This window comes from Arvicola amphibius, chromosome X (assembly GCF_903992535.2).
Source record: "Arvicola amphibius chromosome X, mArvAmp1.2, whole genome shotgun sequence".
Taxonomy (NCBI): Eukaryota; Metazoa; Chordata; class Mammalia; order Rodentia; family Cricetidae; genus Arvicola; species Arvicola amphibius.
The window spans coordinates 122,340,891-122,364,390 of record NC_052065.1 but is presented as its reverse complement, the minus strand read 5'-3'; the positions used below and the strand labels follow the sequence as shown (position 1 = coordinate 122,364,390).

The 23,500-nt window shown below is 40.7% G+C and overlaps 1 pseudogene; it reads left to right on the top strand.

Moving 5' to 3' along the window:
* The first annotated feature begins 21,968 nt into the window (after positions 1 to 21,968).
* On the top strand, positions 21,969 to 23,013 carry LOC119804477 (annotated as a pseudogene).
* The last annotated feature ends 487 nt before the right edge of the window (positions 23,014 to 23,500 follow it).

Below are 23,500 nucleotides of genomic sequence, written 5' to 3'. Positions count from 1 at the left end.
TGATGTCTAGTTTTAATTGTCGCCTTGACACAACCTAGAATCACCTGGGAAAAGACTCTCGATGAAGGACTGTTTAGATTAGGTTGGCCTTTGGTCATGTCTGGGGGAGATTATTTTGACTGATGGGAACACCTACCTACTTTGGGTGGCACCATTCCCTAGCAGGGGATACTTGATGTGGAAAAGGTAAACCAAGTAGTAGCATGCATTCCTCGGATGATTGCCCTCTGCTTTTGACTGTGGTTATGATCTGCCTAGATCTGCTTAAAGTTCCAGTCACCTTGACTTTTGCAACAATGATGGACTAAAAGCCAGAATTGTGAACCAAATAAACCTTTTATCACTTAAGGTACTTTTGCTGGGGCATTTCATCATGTCAACAGGAAAGGAAATGAAAACAAGGTGTAACTATTGCCATGAAATTTTTGGAAGGAATAAAAATAAACATATGCCATGAAGCAAACTTTAGATTCTGTCCCCTTTGATGGTAGGTAAAGGCCCACTGTAGGGGAAGCAGTTGTCACCCTATACTATCTAGTAGGCAGCCCATAAGTAAGCAAATGAGTTTAGTTGGCCTCTAGTTTTTCCTAGATCTATGCTAAATTGGGCATGGAAAATGAAAGATGAGAAGCAGCAACTTCTGTCTTCAAGTATAGAAGAATCTATTGGCAGGGGAATAAAAAAAACATTGGAGACCAGGTGTGGTAATGCACGCCTTTAATCCCAGCACTCAGGAGTCAGAGGTGGACAGATCTCTGTGTATTTGAGACAAGCTTGGTCTATATAGTGAGTTCCAGAACATCCAGAACTACATAATAGAGGGAATCTGCCTCAAAAAGGAGGAGGAAAAGGAGGAGAAGGAAAAAGAGAGAAAGAAACAAAGATAAAGAAAAGAAAAAAGACAAAGATAAAATAAAAATATCAGAGGCGTGTGCACAGACTCCCAGAGGCCACATGTTAGTGGCCATAGTGTTCAGAAAAGAAAAATGTTTAAATTGGGCCTGCACATTTCAGGAGAACTTAAAAATCATCTTAAAAAATTCTTTGGGACATAGTAAAGGTCAGAAGACAAAGAAACCATTGCAGTCAGAAGCAATGGCATGTGTGCAAACATAGAACTGGACTTTATTCAGCCGGTCACTAAATCTGGATTCCTCTGAATAGGTAATAGAGTAGAAAATTGAAGGAGAGCACAGTTTTGATCTTGGAAGTGCTATTGTAGTAGATTTAATGTAACAGTGTTAGTTTTTGTCAAAGAGGCACCCATGGAGTCTCTCAACTGGAAAACTGATTTCTAATTTCGAGGGTGTTTTTACTGAGGCCACTCTTCAAATATGCATAAAATATCCACTATTCAGTAGTGGCCAGGACCACTGAGCGGCAGGAGAAAAGTAGAGACTTTCATGATTTTTCTCCAGCTTTCAAATGTAGGGACTCTAGACTTTCTGTGTATAATAGCTGCCCTTCCCCCATGGAAGCTGCGCTCAGTGCAAGGTGGAGACTGACTCCCCTAGATAGACAAGAGTTGCCCCAGACAACCTGACAAAGGCGAACATAACCAAATAGCTCCTCTTTCATCCCACGCCCAAAGCCAGGCTTCTTGTCTCACCTTGGACCCACAGAACTACAGCCTACCAAGGTCATCACTGGAATGGTGCTCTGTTCTTGGACCCACAGAACTAGAGCCCACCATGGTCACCCCAGGATGGTGAGCTGTTCTTGGTTCCAAGCTGCCTGTGCCTTCATGTGCCTAGTGTGGGGGAGGAAATCCTACTGATTGGTCTCCAGCTGGCTTTGTTGTGCTCTAATAATAAAAAAAAAGACAGGGCTCTAAACCAATGAGGTCATGGATTGAAGAGGAGAGGCACAAACCCTGCATCTCACACCACCACCACCTGCTGAGTGGCAAAGTTTTCTTTGGCAGGCAAGAGGGATGGTGAATGGGGAAAGGCCAGGTGGTGGGGTGGTTTGCTCCTGGAGAGTGGCTGGGAAGAAGACAGTATTGTGAGCTCCTGACTCTGTGTGGGCTAGCGACAAAGTGTGAAGACCCCTTATCAGGTGAGCTCAAGTGCCAATCAGCTCACTCCATCATCTGCTGCTTCTCCTCCCCTAAATGTTTATGCATGCACATGTCTCTGGGCTGTTTATTTTCTGTTAGAAAAGGGAGATCTGTATGTCAGCTCATTTGCATTCTTTGGTTCCAAACAAAACCATATTAAAGTGCTTTGAAGAGTCCAGCTAACTAGGGAGGCTATTTGCGGTGGGGGCGGGGGTCCTTACACTGAAAGGGAATCAATGTAGTAATTCTATTTCCATGCAGTACAATGCTTGCTTAGAGAGGGGAAAAAAATAACAAAACAAAAAAAAATTCTTTCCCATTCATTCTGACCAGCAAGTCTGAATGGGATGGCTAAGAACTTCGCATCTTTTTCAGCGGCCTTTAGATATCTTAGCTGGTGTTTTTCTTCATTTTTACCAACTCGTTTTGAGACTTGTGAATGCAGCGGGATGAAAGAAAGGGAAGGAGGGCACAGCAGCTTCAGCAGTGACCTGGTGTCTGTCCCTCCAGAAGTGTGGATGCAGTCCCTTGTCTTTCTTGGGAAACAGATGGTGTTTTATGCTTAACATAATCAGCACCGCCTCTCTATCTGTGCCCCTAACCTTCTCCACCTGTGTGAAACCTAATCAGTGCCTAATGAACATGCTTGGAGCTGTCTGGATAAAATTAGTCCCAGTAGGAGCTGGCCTTCAGGTACCCAGCAGTCTCTTAGAGCCATGTAGCTGCAAAAGACAAGAAATCTTTACATCGGGGATAATTAAATAAATGTCTCCCTCTGCTAAATACATGTCTGCTCTTAGAAGTAGGCAACGTTCAAAATATTATTTTGCTTAGTAAATGCAGACTCCCCCCCATCACTGCAACAATGTGCAAATGTTTTTGTTTGAATTTCATCTAAAGACATAAGACAGCAAGCACAAGCGCCTGTTCGGTTGTTCCTATGTTGGATGTGGGCTGCTTTCTTTGTGCCAATGTACACATGCTAATGACCACAACATTTAGCCTGTGCGTGCCAAAGGGCTGCTTACTCCCCTGCCCTTTGTCAAAGCTATGGTGTGGTCCCAAGAGAACAAAGAGATGAATTGGTGTACAGTGCCAGCCTACACTTAGGTACACATCAAACACAACGGTAACATTACATAATTATCACTGGCACATTTAAAACCTGTATGAGAAACTGCAAGAAGCTAGAGGTTTCTGGGTAATGTGTCAATCACTATGAATGAACTCACCTTTTTTCTGGTCAAAAGCTGTTCCTTTTGATAACGTAACAAGGTCAATGGGTCGTAGTAGTTCCATTACTTCACCTTGAGTTGAACTCTGCTGATGACATACGAAAATATAAATCATCACGGATTAACCAGGCTGCCTCCCTGCTCACCCTACCCCATGCCACGTCTTTAACATTTGTAAGCAATGGGAACCCACAGATTCTGTCACTAAGGGGTCACATTAGTGCCCCTCACTTTTTCTGTATGGCATCCACAGGAGCCTGATTTCTGATGCATGGAGTTACAGGCAATATGAATCCCACCTTTGCTTAGCTCAAGATCCTAGGGTCATCTCCTTGTTTGAGCCTGGACTTCCATCAACCTCCAATACGGAATTTAGTAAACTATATCCCGTGCCCCAAACCTTGCCAGCCATCTGTTTGGGTAAATGAAGTTTTATTGGAATACATCCTTGTTCGTTTGTTTATGGAGCCCAAAGCTGCTTTCTCACTGCCAAAAATAGAGCTGAATGGTTGTGGTGGAAATATAATACTATACAAACCTTAGGAACACTTAGATTCAGAGTCCTTCACAGGAAATCTTTGTTAATCTCTATGTTGCAAGGTTACTAGTTGTGTCAAATGATTCTTTCGTTTGTCTCCATGTTTCTCATGTATGGAGGGAAAATGTGTGACACTTTTCCTCAAGGACACATCATGAGGGTCACAGCCAACTTTTACTATTGAAAGGCAGGTAGACAGGAAGAAAATAACACATCGATCTAATCAAGGTTTCACGTGACACAGGGATCTTCAGAAGTGAGACTAACAGGAAAACTGTCTCCTTTTATGCCTAAGCAATATACCTAAGTTTGACGACAAGGGCAGCTATACAGCTAGATGGCAAGACAAAGAGAAGAACCTAATGACAGTGGCCTAATGAAGGAAGCCAGTGAAGTCTATCTGGTCACCGTCTGCTTGACCTCCCTGCTTGCGCATCTTCCTCCAGGATACTGGGCAAGCCCCCTATGGAACAAGGATCTAAGGCTGAAGACCAGCCAAGATAGGCTAGAGAATCTCTGTTTTGGAAAGGTAGAGGTGAAATGGGTTCTCACACTGTAACCCATACTGACCTGTAACTCATTGTAATTCCGAACTCCCAGCCATCCTGCTGCCTCAGCACCCAAGTGCTGGAATTACAAATGTGAGCCATCACACCTAGCCTACAGAATTTCTTTACGGATGGCTCCTGCCTTGAAAAGGTAGGTAAAAATTAAATTTCCAGACTTTATGGCTATTTTTTTGGGAGAAAATGTTACAGTTTCTAGGGTTTGCTTCAGGGAAGAGAAATGCTAGTATCTATGAAACTTCAAGAAAGAAGTGAGGGTAGAGTACAGGAGGACACCAGGCCAGTGAGCTCTTCTGAGGATCTACCAATGTCTTTCAGTTTAAAGGATTCAGCATGCCATGTTATTATTCTTTAGGGGACTTTTTTCTGGAGCCCCAACGTCTGCCTCTAACTAAGCCTGCCCCTACACCTATTTATTACTGGAATTGTTTGATCAGAGTTTGGGTTCTAGCAGTCCTAACAAGCTAGGCACATCTGCCATCCTCAATAAGCCAATTATAAAGAGACACATAATAGTGAAGGACAGAGAAAGGAGACTCATTCAGTGTGACCACATTGTGAAAAGAAACAAAGAAAGGGGCCTGGTGACTACCACCCTACACATCCATCACGGGGGTACTGACATGAGATTTGGGTTTAAAGAGAAGGCAAATCTGGGCAGAGTGGTACACACCTTTCTTTGATTCCACCACTTGGGAGGCAGATCCAGGTGGAGCTCTGAGTTCCAGGTCAGCTGGGGCTACTTAGTGAGACCTTGTCTAAAAACTAAATAGAAGATGAGAGGTTTGTATAACTAGGCCATCCTAGTCAAACTATTGTCATGCACACCATTGACCCATAAATGTCTTGACTCCACTCTCTCCCGCGAATAGCCAGAGTTGTGTGAAATCTCTTTCAGGAGACAAGGTCCTGTCCTGTCTAACTCCAGAGCCTTCACCCTTCTCTTCTTCCACCACAAGACTCCTGGGTAAATTCCAATTTCTCAGGGCGTATTGTGTCAATCTGATACCCAAAGGAAGGAGTGTAAGTGTCCCCCCTAAAGCATCTTCCCTCCTGCCAGGATAGTTGCAAGTCTACAATCAATTCACAAAGGTAGACATTTCAGAAGGACACAGTGACCTCATCGGAGAATCCTGCGGTGACTGAAGCTCGGGTATTGTGCCCATTATCAGCCTGTCCTTGTCTGGGAGAAATTGAAATAGGAGAATCAAATCTCTCTCGCAGATCTAAGAACCACCCCCTCAAAAGAGTCCTGAATCACTTCCAGGCAAAAATGTAGGAGAAGAAGATGCTTCAGAGCTCACAAAATAAATAACAACAGTAGCAGTCTCCTGAGAGAATCCAATTCCAAACGTCAGCGTTTAGTCTCGGGGCCCTGAACTATCTTAAGCAGCCTTGGTATTCCTTTCGTGCCACAGGCTTAGGTGGGGCTTTAAAGGGATTCCTAAATATTCTCTCCAGTTTCTTTGTATCTGTTTCTCACCTGTGGAAAAACCTAGGTCCCTCAAATAGAGAAAAGTTAAACAATTCCAGCTGGGTCCCAGCTCTTTGGACTTTTGAGACTACTCTGAGCAGAGATCGAATGTGGAGGTGGCCCCGCAGGGGAAGAGCACCCAGAGGGCGCTTACCACAGGAAGAGTTCACTCTCAAGGCCGCAGCCCCTGCTCTCATGTTACTCCTCTAGTCCAAAGTGGATTTGCTTCAAAACGTGTTAACCAATTAACCAAGACGGTAAGAGGCAAAGTGGAAAGAATTGCAAAAGAAGGCTGCTATGAAGTCCAGGACAGATGCAATGAGGATCTTTGGTTGGGGGAGGGGCTGTGAGAAGATAAATAAAATAGGCCACAATCACCATATTATACTCACAGGCCACTGTGAAAAAACACCACTAAGGATGGCCTAGCTGTTATAACCACCTCCTTTAAAGTAACTAATGGTTCAAATCACATAGCTTAGAAATACTGAGCACCACAAGAGCCAGACAAATAAGCCATCCTCCAGAGAGGCACTGCCATCTTAAATATGTAGGTTCCCAAGTGACCATTTACGTTCTATTAATCTGAATGTCCTAGATCAACAACATCTATTTCATAGATGTGTTTATATCTATACAAATAAATACATACACTACACACAAAATAAAATAAAATAGCTGGGGGGGGGCGCGGTGGCGGCGCACATCTTTAATCCCAGCACTTGGGAGGCTGAGGCCGGGCAGATCTCTGTGAGTTGGGGCCAGCCTGGTCTACAAGAGCTAATTCCGGGACAGGTTCCAAAGCTACACAGAGAAACTCTGTCTCGAAAACCCAAGAAAGAAAGGAAGGAAGGAAGGAAGGAAGGAAGGAAGGAAGGAAGAAAGAAAGAAAGGAAGGAAGGAAGAAAGAAAGAAAGAAAGGAAGAAAATACCTCACAAACAGAAATGAGCACAAGCCAATTCTCAATCAATTGGAAAGCAGAGTCATTTCTCACCAGTGGTCTTTTTTTTAATCTTCCTCAGTATTCAGATTCACAACAGAAAAGTTTTGACCAATAGAAATGGAGAGGCTGTCCAGCCAGCAATCCTGTGGAGAGTAGAGAGTAAAGACTCTCCTGGATTTGGTTAGTGCACCAGAAATAATTGAATAGTTCAAACCATGCCTGCTTTGTGCCTTGGCCAGGCTTTACATTCTAACAATGGAAATGCACAAAAGTGTCCAGGGAGTCATTTATGCACTGGAGTGCCATATAAGAAACCCAATTGCATATAATGAAGTGTATAATGCACATAAACTTTTAATGAAGAGTAAAAGTATTGCCAGGCCTCTCCAGGAACAGCCTCTGGTCCCTCCTTTCCCCTGAGATTGAAGGAAAGGGTTAAGCCAGCTGTGCAACAGCTGCAGATGGAATGATGGTATGGAGTAAGAGAACAAGGCATGGGTTGAACTGCAGTGGACAGTTCAGACTTGTCTTGAGGTGCCTGACTAACTTCAGCATAATAATAATAATAATAATAATAATAATAATAATAATAATAATAATAATAATAAGTCACTATTGCAAGCTTCTGTGTTAGTTTAGTAGGTCTCACTATCTGCATGGCACAAGACTAAAGTGTTTGGGGAACTGAGGCAGGCAGGTGAAGAATTAGATCCTGACCCTCCTGCTTATTGCCTAGGCAAGCTTGGACAAGTCACTCCGCTTCCCCGAATTCCAGTCTGGCCATGGAAACAAGGTATTGGATGAGGACTCAGTGAAATAATGTGAGTGCAGGTGCCCAGGCTGTACCAAGAGCTCACGAAATGCTAGCTGATGTCATTTTCACGATTAAATCTCCCCCCTCCTAGGGGACAGACTAATTCACATACCACACTGCTGCTGCTTCAGAGGCAGGATATGTTTGGTTGCCAAGGAAACTGCTCAACACAGAAAACGCTCCAATAAAATGCCCATCCATTATTATTAACTGAAGGTTAAACCACAAATCCTATGAGCTGGACTTTATAGGACATGTAAACCTGAGAAGCACTCCTGCCTCTTTAGCTTTAAGCATAGAGAAAAGGGGCACTCGAGAACCCTTTATAATATGTATTATTAGATTTAGAATGTAACCAGCTGCCCCCAAAGGCAATGTTTGGAAACAGCTGTTTCTTTCAGAGTTCTGCGCATCAGTGATATGGACTGGGTTCTGCTGCATGGTCCTTTTGCTGATCTAGACCAAACTGGTACACGTATCTGCAGTTAACTCTACTCAGTGGCCTCACATCTCTGGGGCTTGGCTGAGTGTCAATGAACTTAACAGAGGCAACCGGTTCATGTGTCTCTAATCATCTACCGTACTAATCTGGGATTCTAAGAACAACAAGAAAGCAAAACCCAGTGCATACATGTGTTTCAAACTATTGCTTGTGCCATGTTTGTTAATGCCCCATAGGACAAAGCAAGTCATTGTACCAAGCCACATTTTAAAGATTGAAGATATCAGTTTACATTTTGCTGGTCAGGATCTGGTCTGGCCCACATTTGCCATTACACGGATTATACGCAATTGTAACAGCTTGGATACATACTGGAAATACTTTATGATCATTGTTCTATGTGACTTCACTGGCCTTCCTCGCTCTGTCTCCTTACCCTTATCGCCTTCACTCATTCTGCTGCGTACCAACAGCATGTCCATTCTCATCTGTGGCTTCGAGCACAGTGTTCCCTCCGCTGGAAACACTCCAGCCTCAAATACTCACAAGCTGGTACCTCTGAGGCCAAACCCAAGGAGAGAAGATTGGGGGGATGATGCACAGTTGCTTAGTTACAAACTGTGGAGGAACTCTCAACTGTGTGTGTTCCCAGAGATGATTCTCTCCTTCGCTGTATCTTAGTGGCTTCTCGAGTAACCCAGCCACTTCATGAATAAAGTTACCTCTCTGGCCCACTTCTCATTTTTAGCACTTTTATTACAGTATAATTTAGACACAGTGCAACCCATCCATTTAAAATGTACAACTCAATGCCTTTAGCATATTCACAGATATGAACTACTAATGATGATTTCTTCTAGAACGTTTTCTTCACCCTAAAAATGTCTTTGAATCCTCTCACATTCCCCTGGCTCAACAGTCATTGTAAGCAGCCACTAACTACCTTATAATTCTACATTTTTCTGTTCTGAGACTTCCTATTAATGGGATCATAATGTGGTCATTTTGCACTTCCTTCTGTTAGTGTAATGTTTTACAGTTTTGTCTGTGCTGTGGCATACATGGGTATGGAGACATAATAGCTTTTAATGGCTCAGCAATACTCCATTGTATGGCTAAACAACATTTGGTTTAACAGTGAAACAGCTGAAGACATTTTTGCCCTATTTTTTTTATTATAAGTAATATCTGCTTCCTAATGTGCAAGGTTTTGCAGAACATGCTTTCAGATCTCATAGGTGAGATACCATGAGCATAACTATGAGCTTATAGTGTTAACACTATGCTAGTTTTTGGAAGAAGGGCTTATATTTTCATCGGAACTTGTACCACTCTAAATGTCCACCAGCCATGTACATGGGGGCCAGTTTTCACGCATGCTTATCAATACTACTTTCTTCGTTTAAATATAATGTGATATCTTATTATGGTTTGAAGTAACAATGGTAAGCATCTTTCCTGGAGAAATGCCTACTTAATGCATTTGCCTGTGTCTAATGGGAGGTGTTATTTTATTATTGTACTGTGAGTGATCTTTCTACATCCTATGAACAGCTCCCTTTTCAACAAAGACTTACTTTATTTTTGCATTACGTGTGTAAGTGTTTTGCTTGTTTGTATGTAAGCACACCACATTTATGCAGCACCCTTGGAAACCAGAAGTAAGTATGAGATCCCCTAGAACTGGGGTTGCAGGTGGCTGTGAACCACCACATGGGTGCTATGAACCAAACCTGAGTCGTCTGTAAGAGCAGCAAATACTCTTATGCACTGGGTCATCACTTCAACCCCCTATGTATACATCCTTTATTAAACATGTGATTTGAAAATGCTATCTGTCATTCTTTAAGTGCCAGATGCTCCAGCACCATGCCTGCCTGCCTGCCATCATGCTCCCTATAATAATGGTCATAAACTTACCCTCTGAAACTGTAACCCCAATAAGTTCTGTCTTCTAGAAGTTACTTTGGTCATGGTGTCCTAGCACAGCAATAAGAAAGTAACTAAGACAGGACCCTTGTCAAAATCAACCAGAGAGGTATGGGTTTACTTCTGGACAGTTGCTTCAATTCCACAGGGCTAGTTATCTCCATCCTTCTGGTTGGCTCTTTGTGAATTCACGCTTCAGCCCTGGGACTTGGAGTTTCACCTCCAGCTGGGTCACTTTGCCTTCACTTTCAGGTTGTCACTTGGACTTTTTGTAAGCTTTCTCTAAGCTGGGGATGGCCATATATCTTAGTAGGTAGAACATCTGCCTATAGCACACATCAAGTCCAGGTTTCAATAACAAGCACAGAATAAACTGGACATAGTGGTACTCATCTGTGACCCCAGAACTCTGTATGTTAAGGCAGGAATGTCAAAAGTTCAAGGTCATCCTTGGCTACATAGTGAGTTGGAAGTCACCTTCGACTACATGGGATCCTGTATGATAAAATAAAATGCTCCCAGCTGACTTTACCCTGAAGATCCACACTGGCCCAACGTACAAAGACAAATCATCAATAAGCAAAACAAGAAATCCCCCTTTCTCTCTATTCTGCCCTGATTTTTGCTACCACTCATTCTAAGTCATTCATTTGACATAAGGTATGAGGATAACAGCTACCTAAAAGGGTCAATCAAGATAGAGATGTGGCAACCTTAACACTCCAGTAATTCTATACAGGAATTTGTTCTCCCGCCCCCTCCTTCTCTCTCTCTCTCTCTCTCTCTCTCTCTCTCTCTCTCTCTCTCTCTCTCTCTCTCTCTCTCTCTCCTCTCTCTCTCTCCTTCCCTCCCTCCCTCCCTCTCCCCCTTGTGTGTATCTGTGTGTGTGTGAGGGAAAGAGACTTCAACTTTTTTTAAATCCTAAAGATATAAAAACTAGGATAGCAGAGTCTTATTTTAGCAGCCCTCCATGAGTGAATAAATGGGTAGATAAACGAATAGATGAATGTTAGCTTTCTTCTCCCCATCAGTGTCGCCTTTTAATTTATTTAGTTGACCATCTCCACGCAGCCAAAGTTAATTAACCTTGACCAAGAGTTTCTGTGATGAGCTGAAGAATCAAATGCCATAATGAAAATATTAAAAATTCATTCATATAACCTCTTGATTTAAGTAAATGATTTTAAAGATTTGAATCGCCTTCTGATTTCATGATGATGAACATATTCGTGTCTCATATATGTCATGTCCCCCTCCCTACATGACTCAGGGAACATTGCAGAAGAGGGGGCTGGGAAAGATCAAATTCTTTCTTGAAAGTGGTTTCAGAAATTTTCACTGTTCTTTTGCCTTCTGTTTTCCAGTATTTGTGGCACAATTTATAATTGGTCTTAATAATAAAAACCCAAAAACTCAGGGGGGTGAAAGCTGAAAGATCAGAGAAGCAGAGTAGCCCGCTACTAGTTCTTACCTCTACGAAATCCTCAGACTGAGTAGGGTATCCTGTCTCTACAAGTCCTCAGACTGAATACCTTGAACTCCTGTCTCCTCCCACCTTATAGATTCCTCTCTCAGCCCAGCCATATCCCTTCCTATCTCCATCTCCCTAATGCTGGGATTAAAGTCATGTGACTTCCAAGTACTGGGATTAAAAGTGTGAGCCACCACTTCCTGGCTCTGTTTCTCTTTCAGACTGGATCTGTTTCACGTAGGCCAGGGTGGCCTTGAACTTACAGAGATCTGTCTACCTCTACCTCCGAGTGCTGGGATTAAAGGTGTGTGCCAACCATTGCCTCGCTAGGTCTGCTTCCTGATCTTCAGGTAAGCTTTACTTGTTAGATCACAAACAAAATATCACCACAAGTATTAATCACCATCCACAAACATTTTGCTTGAATTTATAAATTCAAATACTATGGTTTAGGTAATCCACTTTGAGAATGAGAGGTTACATAGATGACAGGTAAGAAACAGTATCTTCTGGGCATGTCAGGGCCATTGTATTTATGAACTCATAATGGCTGTGACTCCCTGCACAAGACTTACCCCAAATCAAGCCAGGCACCATTCCAGCATAGATCAAGAGGAGTTCATGAAGTCCCACTTCTTCCTAGCTGAGGAGTTATTGGAGACTGAAAGTTGTTGGGGTAAAGAGAGTCAGTTTTCTTCAGAAAAGTGGCCCCTGTTAGGATGCCTATGCTCCAGTGGATTGTGATACACACACCCAAAGGTTAGCACTGATGGTACCAGGGGACTACAAAAAGATAATGGGAATTTGGGAGGGCTGTGATGCTGAGATTCTTAGAGGAATTGAAGGGGGAAATTGGAGGGTTGGTATGATCAAACACATTATAGTGTGGTGATGTCTTATTTGTACAAACAAAGCTTGCCTGAAGATCAGAGGGCAGAGCTAGCCACTAGTTAACCATAGAGGTCTGGAGGTCTGTACAGATAGACAGGAAGTGATATGGCTGGGCAGAGAGAGGAAGGGATAAGGCAGGATGAAACAGGATTCTCTTATTCTGGGAAGTTGAGAAGTAAGGTGGTAGTGGTTTGGTTCCTTCATTTTTCTGATCTCTCAGTACTTTCCCCAGTATATGACTCTTGGCTTTCATTATTAGGACTTATTAGAAATCATGCCACACTATAGGACTAGTAAGATGGCTCAGTTGGTAAAGGTGACTGCTTCCAGGCCTAATAATCTGAGTTCAGTCCCTGGGACCAACATGATGGAAGTAGAGAACCAATTCCTGTATTTTGACCTCACCACATGCACTAACAAGCATGTGGACAAATGCATAAATAAAATAGAATAAAAAGTATAATCTCAAAAATAAAAGAAATAATTTCCAAATGTTTCCTTAAAAAAGAGAAACATATACAATCAAAAAGAATTTTGAGACAATTTTTGGTACTTTGAATATTGTCTGGGCTTAAATAAACTAAAAATATTATTGTTAGTTTAAAAATAAGAAAGCATTCTATACATTTGAAGTTATTAAATAATAATTTACAAATATATTTGTCCCCTCTTCTAAAAAGGTTATACAAACCTAACAAGGGAAATAAAAGTGACAGAACTTCGTGTTCAATGAAACTACTATGGCGTCTTGTCTCCAAAGGTGATCCTAACAGTTTCTTCTCATAATGTGCTTACGCTGCTTCTCATAGCAACTGTTACTTTCTCATCTCTTGAACCTGGACTAGATATGTAGTTGCCTCTGAGCAATATAATATAGTCAATGTGGCATTCTTAGATGACAGCGCAAGCTTTAGGAGGACTGGCACTTCCTTTTGGAAACCAAGAAGCATCTGAAAAAGGGCAAAAGGACGAGTATTGTCATTTAGAGCTAGCAAAGGTGCAAAGGTACTCTAGTTGAAGTTACAAGTGAACTCACCGTTTACTGTTAAGCAGTGGCTTCCAGCCATATATGGTGAGCCATTCCAGTTCATTTGGGCATCTGATGATTGAACTCTCAAATGGAACCTCATAGAGTAGAAGCCAGGTCATTCACAGGACCTTGGGGCAGTGGAAGTGCTTTCTATTTAAAGTGGCTATGTTTTGTACTAGTTACTACATTATAGTAGATATTAAAAACACTAGCATACAAGTGGACCACTAAACTGCACTATTTATATATTCAAATTCATCTAAAAGGGTCAAGAATGGTGATTGATTTTGGACAACAAAAATAGAACAATGCAAATTTCAGAATGGAAACCATTCTCAAAGTAGAACTTACCATACTTAAACAAGTGTATGGCAAAGACTGTTTCCAATGTACCATGGTTCTCCCTTTCTACTTTAAGAAGCTTTGCAATGAAGGTACAAATCAAGAATGCAGAAGACATAAGAGCCAGAAGAAAGAAAACTCAAAATAATAGTAGGTAAAGCTTAGTCCCAAAGTATCAGACTGTGGTGAAGGGCAGGGGCGTTCAGAGGGGCCAGTGAAGATTTTAAAAATTTGAAGAATTGAAGCAAAATAGCCAAAGAAATCAACTGATACCAAACAGTACAGCTCGATACTAGGAAAATTGATAGAGCAGAGTCGGGGGAAGAAACTAATGATTTTCATTAAAGGCCTTTCAGAATTTTTGGACTTTTAGAAAACACATTAAGTTAAACTTTGATTTAGAAGATATATATTTTAGAACTGAAAAAAATGTACTGAAATTTCTTCCTAGAGTTTTGCATGGAATACAACGAGTGTTATTGGTCAAGGGTTAAGTGTTTCTACAAGTTAAAGATGCTTTTTGAATTCCCTATTAACCTTTCTGTCACCTACTCTACTATATAAAAATTCTACTTTAAGCTAGGTCACCTATTTTATGTAGACATTAGAGCTTAGCAATACATTACTGTGTTTTCTTCTATCATTATATAAAATAACTATAAATGGAAATAGTCTTGTAAATACAATCTAATTGTAGAAAAGATTATTGGCTATGCCAAGATAATGAGTCTTTTCTTTCATTTTTTATATATGGAATTTAAATTTGCCATCTCTAGGTTAAAATATGTGGAAAATTATAGGCAGATTAGCCATTGAAGATCCCATTTAAAGTCAGAAGTGTGATTATAAAGTAAATAATATTTTAACTTTTTAAGAACATTACCACACTCACAGGGTACAAAGCAGTTGTTTTCCGTACTGGATTTTCAAGTAAAATTTATAGAAGACTATGTGGGAAAACAGATAATCTGCTGCTCGCTGAAGAATGAGACGCCACAGCAAGATTAAAAAGTCCAGGTTATTTTCAAGTCCCTAAAAATCTAGGCACATTTCTGGTTTTTTTTTTAATTATAATATTTTAAAAAGAATAAATTCACCAATAAACAGGAAAATTATAGGCTTCTGTTACTAAAGATGGCTAAAAAGTAAATGTGCTCTAACTTTAGCAAATCCTTGTGTCTATAACACTGACAAAAATTCATACATGTTAGAAGCCTTCTAGTTACACCTATCTATTAACACCTTTTCCACGTGAAAAACCACTATTAAAGTTACCAAAATAAGAAAATGGTCATGGCATCAGTGATTGCCGAATATGTTATATATTTGTCATCAAATTTCACAGTTGTGTATGTGCATGTGTCTACACACACCACACATAGAAAGGTATCAATAAAAAGGTAACTACTGCAGTATTACTGTTCACTTTTATGAACTCAAGAACACCCTCATAATTTTTATGACTTCCTAACTATAATTCAATTGTAAATATCACTTTAATTTTTTTCTTTGATTGGCATACATCATTGCATACTATGGTGGGTTTCATAAAGACATTTTATACAAATATGTCACATGGTTTGACCATATTCACCCTTGCCCTCCCCTTCTATCACACACACACACACACACACACACACACACAAACACACACACATACACACACCTATATGATCTACTGTGACTCTATAGTATCCACAAATGAGACATTCCCTTATTGAGCAAAGGTTCTAATATAATAGAGATTCTAGATCCAGTGTATGTGTGTAGAACAGACAAAATATTTGTATTTTCTTTCATCAAGCCTTAACTTTTAAATATTCAAGTCTTTAATGGTCTTTATTTGTCAGGAAGGGTAACATTTAGGAAAGCCGAGACCCAAAGATGAAGAAAAAATTACCCAAATATACAGTGGTATAAAAAATGGTACTAAATCCCTGTTTTTCTCAGTATCTATCCATAGCACCTGAAAGCCCAACCCCAAATCCATGAGCTTCCTTCATACCTAATGGCATGGCACATAGCCCAAAAGTTGTTTTGTTCTTTACTGATAAAGGTGAAGAGCATAACATTTTAATATAACTCAACAGTAGAGACTCAGTGGTGCATGACTCACTTACACTAAGGCAATTTCTTTTCCATAATTGGCAGAAGTCTCCTTCAGCCATTCCTAGAAACAGTTCCCTTTGTGATGAGATATGAAACATTCTTGAATGCTGATGTCTGCTTCTATGTCAAACCTTTTTAAACAAGAATAGAATCATGGGGTCCCCATCCTTTTTCAAATCTTCTATGCCGATTGGAATCCTGCCTGCATAATTATGTCTCAACTTTGCAGGGTCTCTGCTGGTTCAATATGAAGGTCTTGGCAGGAACATCCACAAACGATCATTATTTCTGAATCTGCAGGTTGTTGGACCATTACCATACCGCTTGTGCTCAGAGTAGTAAATGTTACAATCCAAACATTTCTCCGGAGGCCAACATGTACATTTGAGGTGAACATATTTTTGGCCTTTGCTAGTTGGAACTGATTTAGGCCAAGTAAGTTAAATATGATAGGCTCCATATCTATTCCAAGTACTGCCATGTAATCTTCCTGGCTGCTAACATTTGCTTTAAAAGGTATAGTTTGAGAATATTCAAAAGCACATCTCAGCTTCATAATTCTATACTTCAATCCCAAATGAAATTCCCCCCCACACACACAAAAGGAGATTTTTGCAAATTCTTTTGGGTTTCCATAAAGGAATGGGTATCTTTTACAGTATTTATTGCTATGGGCTTAGGTTAGTATTTTTAACTTTCTTTGTTTTACGACATGCTGTAATTATATGCTCAAACCATAGTCTAAATTTATCTTATTGTAGTTTTCTGGTAAAATACTATGTACTACATACAACATTGATATTTATAACGTCTGTGATAGAGGCAGAAAGAGGTTTGTTTAGAACTTTAAATTGGGTGTAAGAAAGAGAAAGGACTTGGTGGTCTCCCGTTAGTTCTGTCCCACTGTCTCAATAGGTGAACGCACCCCTCACGGTCCTGACTTCCTTGCTAATGATCTCCCTCCTTTTGCTCCTCATCAGGTCCTTGGGAGCTCAGTCCAGTGCTCCAATGTGGGGCTCTGTCATTTTCTCCATCCAACGCCAGGTGAAGGTTCTATGGTGATATGTAAGATATTCATGAGTATGGCAGTAGGATCTGGACATATATGGCTCCCTCTCCTCAGCTGCCCAAGGAACTAGCTGGGGGCATCTTCCTGGATACCTGGGAACCCCTCTAGAGTCAAGTCTCTGGCAACCGTAGAATGGATGGGACTGATGGAACAGGTGACCAAACCAGACTCTCTGAATGTGGCTGACTGTGGAGGAGGACTGAGAAACCAATGACAACGGCGATGGGCTTGGACTCTTCAGCATGGACGGGCTCACTTTGAGCCTTGTCAGCTTGGTTGCTCACCTTCCTGTACTTAGGGGGAGTTGGGAGGACCTTGGACTTAACATAGTGAAGGGAACCCTGATGGCTCTTTGACCTGGAGAGGGAGGGAGTGGGGGTATGGGTGGAAGGGAGGGGAGGGAAGGGAAAGGAGGAGGGGAGGAGATGGAAATCTTTAATTAAAAAAATGAGAAAAAAAGAAAGAGAAAGGAAAAATAAATGAATTTGAGAAGAATTCAGTGTCAAAATGTTAAATGCTATCATGGATGATTGAGTCTTAATGTATCCCTATCTCTTGTGTGCGGATGGCATGAAGTCATGTCATCTAGGAAAACCCTAGTTCCCTCTATAGTCTTGCCACTAACTAGCCACCTGGGTGCTTAAAGTCAAGTTGTAGCAGCCTTTTTAGAGTACTTTCTAGAAAATAGCAGATGACAAAAAGGTATTATGATAAATTCTGAATCTCATAAGATGAATATATAAGATGATCTATGTATTTATTCATCCATTTCACAATCAGGATACATTTCCAACATAAAACAAGTAATAAAGAAATTATTCAGGCAGATACGTAAATCTTTGAGAGATAGGGTCAGTCTACATAACTCTGACTGTCCTGGAACTCACTATGTAGATTAGGTTGGCCTGGAACTCACAGAGATCCCCCTGTTTCTGCCTCCCTTAAGCTGGAATTAAAGGCATATGTCACAACACCCAGCCTTAAAGTTTTTTGAAAAAAAAAAACAGTAATTATAGGTGATTAAAAAATACCATGGAATTGGGACAGCAAACACAGAAACTGCAACTAATGAACAAACAAACTTAGTATACAATAAAGGAGATATGACAATTGTATAAAATGGAACAAACTTAGTATACAATAAAGGAGATGTGACAATTGTATAAAATGGAAATGATGAGGCAGCTCTCAGCTATTTTCGGGGAAATTCAGTCCAAATGAATTTCAGATGAATGAAACAGTTAAATATAAATGTTGAAGCCATTTGGGGATCCTATCATCTTTGGAGGATACCTTGCTCAGCCTGGATATAGTAGGGAGAGCCTTGGACCTTCCACAAAGCAATGTACCTTACCCTCTCTGAGGATTAGATGGGGGCGAGGTAGGAAGGTGTGTGGAGGGGATGGGAGGAGGGAAGGGAGTGGGAACTTGGATTGGTATTTTTTTTAATCTAATAAATTTTAAAAAATGTTGAAGCCAGTGGCTGGGGTGTAGATCATTTGTAGAGTACTTGTCTAGCATGTAAGAGATTCAATCCTAATACTGTCTTTCAAAACATTAAAAACTAGAAGAAAATTCAATCTTAGAATTAAAAAGGCATTTGCTGTCTAGTACCAAATACAAAACTACAAAGATAAAAATTAAAACTTGACCATATAATTTTAATTTTACAATAGTTTACCTGTAAAAATAATACCATACACAAAATTAAGAAGCAAATAACAAACTCAAGATTAAGAAGGTACTTATAATCAGTAATGAAGAAAAACAATCAAATTAAAAAAACAGGCAATTTGCAAAAGAAAAAAACACTGATATCTAATAAATATTAGGAAAATACTCTCATTAATCAGAGAAGTAAATACTAAACTAATGAAATATACAAATTTAAAATTCAAATAAAAAACTCAGAGAAAGTGTTTGCTCAAAAGTAAGAGATGTTTTTAAAGAAAAAAATACCCACTGTAGGTGTGGGTCACTATTTGAGCAAATATGTATTAAGCAACCCTTGCCTGTACAGGCATTAAATGCTGGGGGATCAGAAATGGTTCTTGTTCTTGAAGGTCTTGTATAGAGAAAAAAGAGCTTTGGAAACTCTTTGTACAAAATGTCTACCTGTTCCTTACGGGACATCAATTACAAACCAAAGCCCAATTGCAATAAAAATCCAACTTGCAGAAGCAATCCATTTACTGGGCCTGCTTAAAGGGCGTGTGTCAAGGGCTCCTTACAGAGCATGTGCAAGGCTCTCAGTTCCATCCTCAGAGAAAGCAACCCATCCATATCATAACCTACAACTGTTAGGAGTGGAAATTACTGCTCCCTTTCTGTTGAGCAACTTGACAACATGCCCGTTCTGTGGCCCCATCATTTAGCTTATACAATTAACAACGTTAAATGTAGAACAAGCATTTACCAAATAGATACCAAGCTGTATTGAAGAATATTATATGCATTACCTCATCTAATTATCCTAACTTCCCAAGACTGGTAGTATAATATTGCATTCTCATTTTGCACAGAGGCACATCGTTTCTAAGTCATTCGCTGAAGTTTATGAACTTGTAAGTGAGAGAAGCAGGATCAAAACCTAATCATCTTAACTCCTGAGCCATAACGTCTTCTAGAAGATCTTAAACACAGCTCTGTTCATGTATTTGAACGAATGTAAACTGTCTAAACAGCAAGAGGAGCTCACTTCAATACATCCACTAGGTACTATACTGTCCCCAATAACCACAGCGGTAACGGTTATTGTCTTAAAGCTCAAGGACAATTTTATTAGAGTTTAAAAGAAAAGGCCCATGTTGGGAAAGCTGTAAAATCTCAGCAGCTGCCCAGAAGAGGAGAATGGAGACATGAAATAAAAAAAAAGACCCCGCTGTTTAACCTGGCCTGGAGGTCAGACACTCAACAGGAAAGAATCCACATGGTAGGGAAGGGGCCTTTAGGAAAATGATAGGAAGCCCAAAATTTGGGGTGGAAGCCCAAAGGGCTAAGGAAAGCACTTTAAAAAAGAGATAGATGGGGGAAAGCTACCCTTGTCTGAATAATGGTGGGCAGACTTAAAGGCAGCGTGGCCATGACCTGTATACTACTCCCTTAAAAGCTGTTGCATGCCAGAGAAATTGATTATAGCATATTATTATGCAGAATAAATCAGTTTTCAAATATAAATGTGGGCTTGATTGGGGAAATAACTCAATGTTAGAGCACATGCCTACCATGCATGAGACACTGAGTTCGTTCTCTAGTGTATACATACACACACATATACACATGTGTACACACCTATATATAATATAGATATAATCAGGAGTATGTCTGAGTAAAGGTTTCTACCCCCCACTTTGAATTTGTCTTTGACTCCAATCTTACACACAAAGGATCTGTGGTATCTTCATATTAATAAATTTATTAGAGTTAAAGCCTGAGTGCAGACTTAATAAGCCAAATTTATCCACTTGCCCTCAATGAGCCAATTAAACAAGCAAGTAATTGTGAATGTTATGAAAGGGAGATTTATTCAATGTATCCACACTGAGAAGACAAAAATGTCTAGTGACCACCCCTCAAATCCATTCTTTGGGGTTCTGACATGAGACTTAGATTTATAGAAAGGACAGAAGATATGAACTATTAAGTCACCCTGGTCAACATGTGGTACATCACTAACCCCACATTGTCTTGTGTCCAGGCTCCCATGCAAGGTTATCTAACAAAAACTGTCAGAATTGTGTGCACTGTCTAGAAGACAAATCTTTTCTCTGCCTGTCCTTAGGGTAGAGCATCCCTGGGTTCCCATGATACCTTGCTGATCTGGGATTCCCCTCTGTATGCTCAGAATATGTTTTATTACTATTGGTTAATAAAGAATCTTTTTTGGCCTAAGGCAGGGCAGAATGTAGTTAGGTGGAAAATCCAAGCAGAGAGACAAGGAGAAAGAAGGTGGAATTGGGGAGACACCAGCACCCACCTGCGAAGTAAGATGCCAGAGCATTATCAGTAAGCCATGGGGCATGTGGTAATATGCAGATTATTAGAAACTGGTTCATTTATATGTAAGAGCTAGTTAGTAATCAGCTTGAGCCATCAGACAAGCAATTATAATTAATATTAAGCCTCTGAGTGATTATTTATAAGTGGCTACAGTGACCATCAGGCAGGAGAGAAACTGGTCCAGTGGACCAGATGGCACAGAAGAAAGCTTCCAACTACACTTTGTACATATTTATTTGGTAACTCTATAGGCCTTGCACAGTGTCTGGTTCATGAAACAAGTTTATTTTTTAATTTTTTTAGATTTTCTTTTTTCTTTATTTTTTTATAAATTTATTTTTTATTTTATATCTCAGCCAGTTTCCCCTCTCTCCTCTCCTTCCAGTCCCTCACTCACATGCCCTAGTACCACCTCCAATCCAATCCTTCTCCATTTCTGCTAAGGAAAGGGCAGGTCTCTCATGGATATCAACAAAACATGGCATATCAAGTTGCAGTAAGACTAAGCACCTTTCCATGTATTAAGGTTGAGAAAAGCAACCCTCCCAATACCAGGAATATGGTCTCAAAAGCCAGTAAAAGAGTCAGAGACAACCCATGGAACAAGTTTATAAAATAAATGAAAAACATCTCTTGGTGAAGAAAAGGGAAGAAACTCCTTTTCTAAGTGTATAAAATACTATGTTTATAGGTTTGCTTGGGAGTTGGTGGTAAGGTGCTATGGGTTCCTGTACACTGTGAATATGTGCTGCTCTCATTGGTTGATAAATAAAGCTGCTTTGGCCTATGGCAAGGCAGGAGAGAATCATGTGGGAAATACAAACAGAGAGACAGAAAAAGAAGGGTCGAATCTGAGAAATCAGTCAGCCTCCCATGGAACAACATGCTAGCAGATCAGTAATGCCACAGCCTGGTAGCTACACTTAGATTAATAGAGATGGGTTGATTTAAATGTAGGAGCTAGCTAGTAATAAGCCTGAGCCACCAGCCAAACACTTATAATTAATATTAAGTCTCTGAGAGGTTATTTTAAAAGCAGTTGCAGGGCTGGGCAGGATGAAAAGCCACCATTTGCTGTCACCATGGTGCTCCATCTTTAGCCAAAGTCAGAGGTTCAACCTGGACCCTGAATCAGCCCCATCTCCACCCAGCAGCCATCAGTTTATGATGCCATGCAGCTCTTCTCGGTGCAGAGGTGGGGATGGCAAGGAGCCCCAGACCACTACACAGTTCACAAAGCAGATCTGGAGCCTTGAGAGGAAGATTCAGAAGTTTGAAGAAAGATTTGAGCAAGAAAAGAAGTATCGACCCTCACACGGAGACAAGACTTCAAATCCTGAGGTTCTGAAGTGGATGAATGATTTGGCTAAAGGACACAAACAGATCAAAGATCTAAAGCTGAACAAGGGAGTACTCGCAAATCCCCTGGAGAAACCCACCCTGTGAACATCCTCCAGTGCCCAGAGAAAATGGCAACTTAGAAACTCTGGGTCCTGAGACAAGCTCCTCTGGAGAGGAGACTTCAGATGCCGTGGTGATGGAGAAGAGAGACCAGACTCCTTCCCAGGATGATGTCAAGGTAACTAAGCAAGACAAGAACCTCATAAAGCCTCTTTATGACTGATGCAGGATTATCAAGCAAATCTTATCAACACCATGCCTGATCCCAACGATTGAGGAAAGGGATTCTGATGAGGACTGTCCACAGAGAAGCCAACAACCTTCTTTACGAGATCCAGTGTCCCGCCTTCCTGTTGGTGATCACCTCACCTCCTCTGAGACAGAGCCTATGAAGACCCTCCTACCAGATGAAAAGAAAGGGGGGTGGGGGAAGCAACCAGATCTCTTCATATCCAACTTACGAGAGGCTGCTAGGCCAGTCCTTCTTGACCATCTCCGAGAAACTAGGGCTGACAAGAAGAGGCTATGGAAAGCCCTGCAAGAATTTGAAGAACACTTGTTCAAACAGACAGGAAGAAGTCCACAGAAGGAAGACAGGATGCCAATGGCGGATGAGTACTATGAATACAAGCACATAAAAGCCAAACTTAGTCTGCTGGACGTCCTCATCAGCGAGCAGGATGTGACCAAAACTATTTGAGGTTTGGCTCTGATCAGTTCCACCCACGACAAAGTCAAGTTTATTTTTCTCTATTGTTCTTGCTAAGTAGTTTTGATGTCCTGAAAACTGAGCACTTTAGAGATAGTATTAGCTTTTTATACAAAGGAAGAACTAGTGTAATTATACACGAGAAGGGATTTAAATAGGGAAACAATGGGTAATATTGGGATTGGCAAAAGCATTCACCCTACTCCACACAAAGCTGAAATCCACAGTCAAATGTAATTGTCTCAAAAAAAAATCTAATATCTTGTCAAACCTAACATCACACATAGGCAGACTACCTGCTAGGGAAGGTTTATTAGTGCTTAAAGATTGACTTCATTGATGTATAGAAAAAAGCAGGGTTTAAACTAACTGGTGAGACAAGAAAAACTTCTGCTCTTCATCCAGGGATAAAAACAGCTGTTAAGAAGATAATTTAGCTGGGCGGTGGTGGCACACACCTTTAATCCCAGCACTTGGG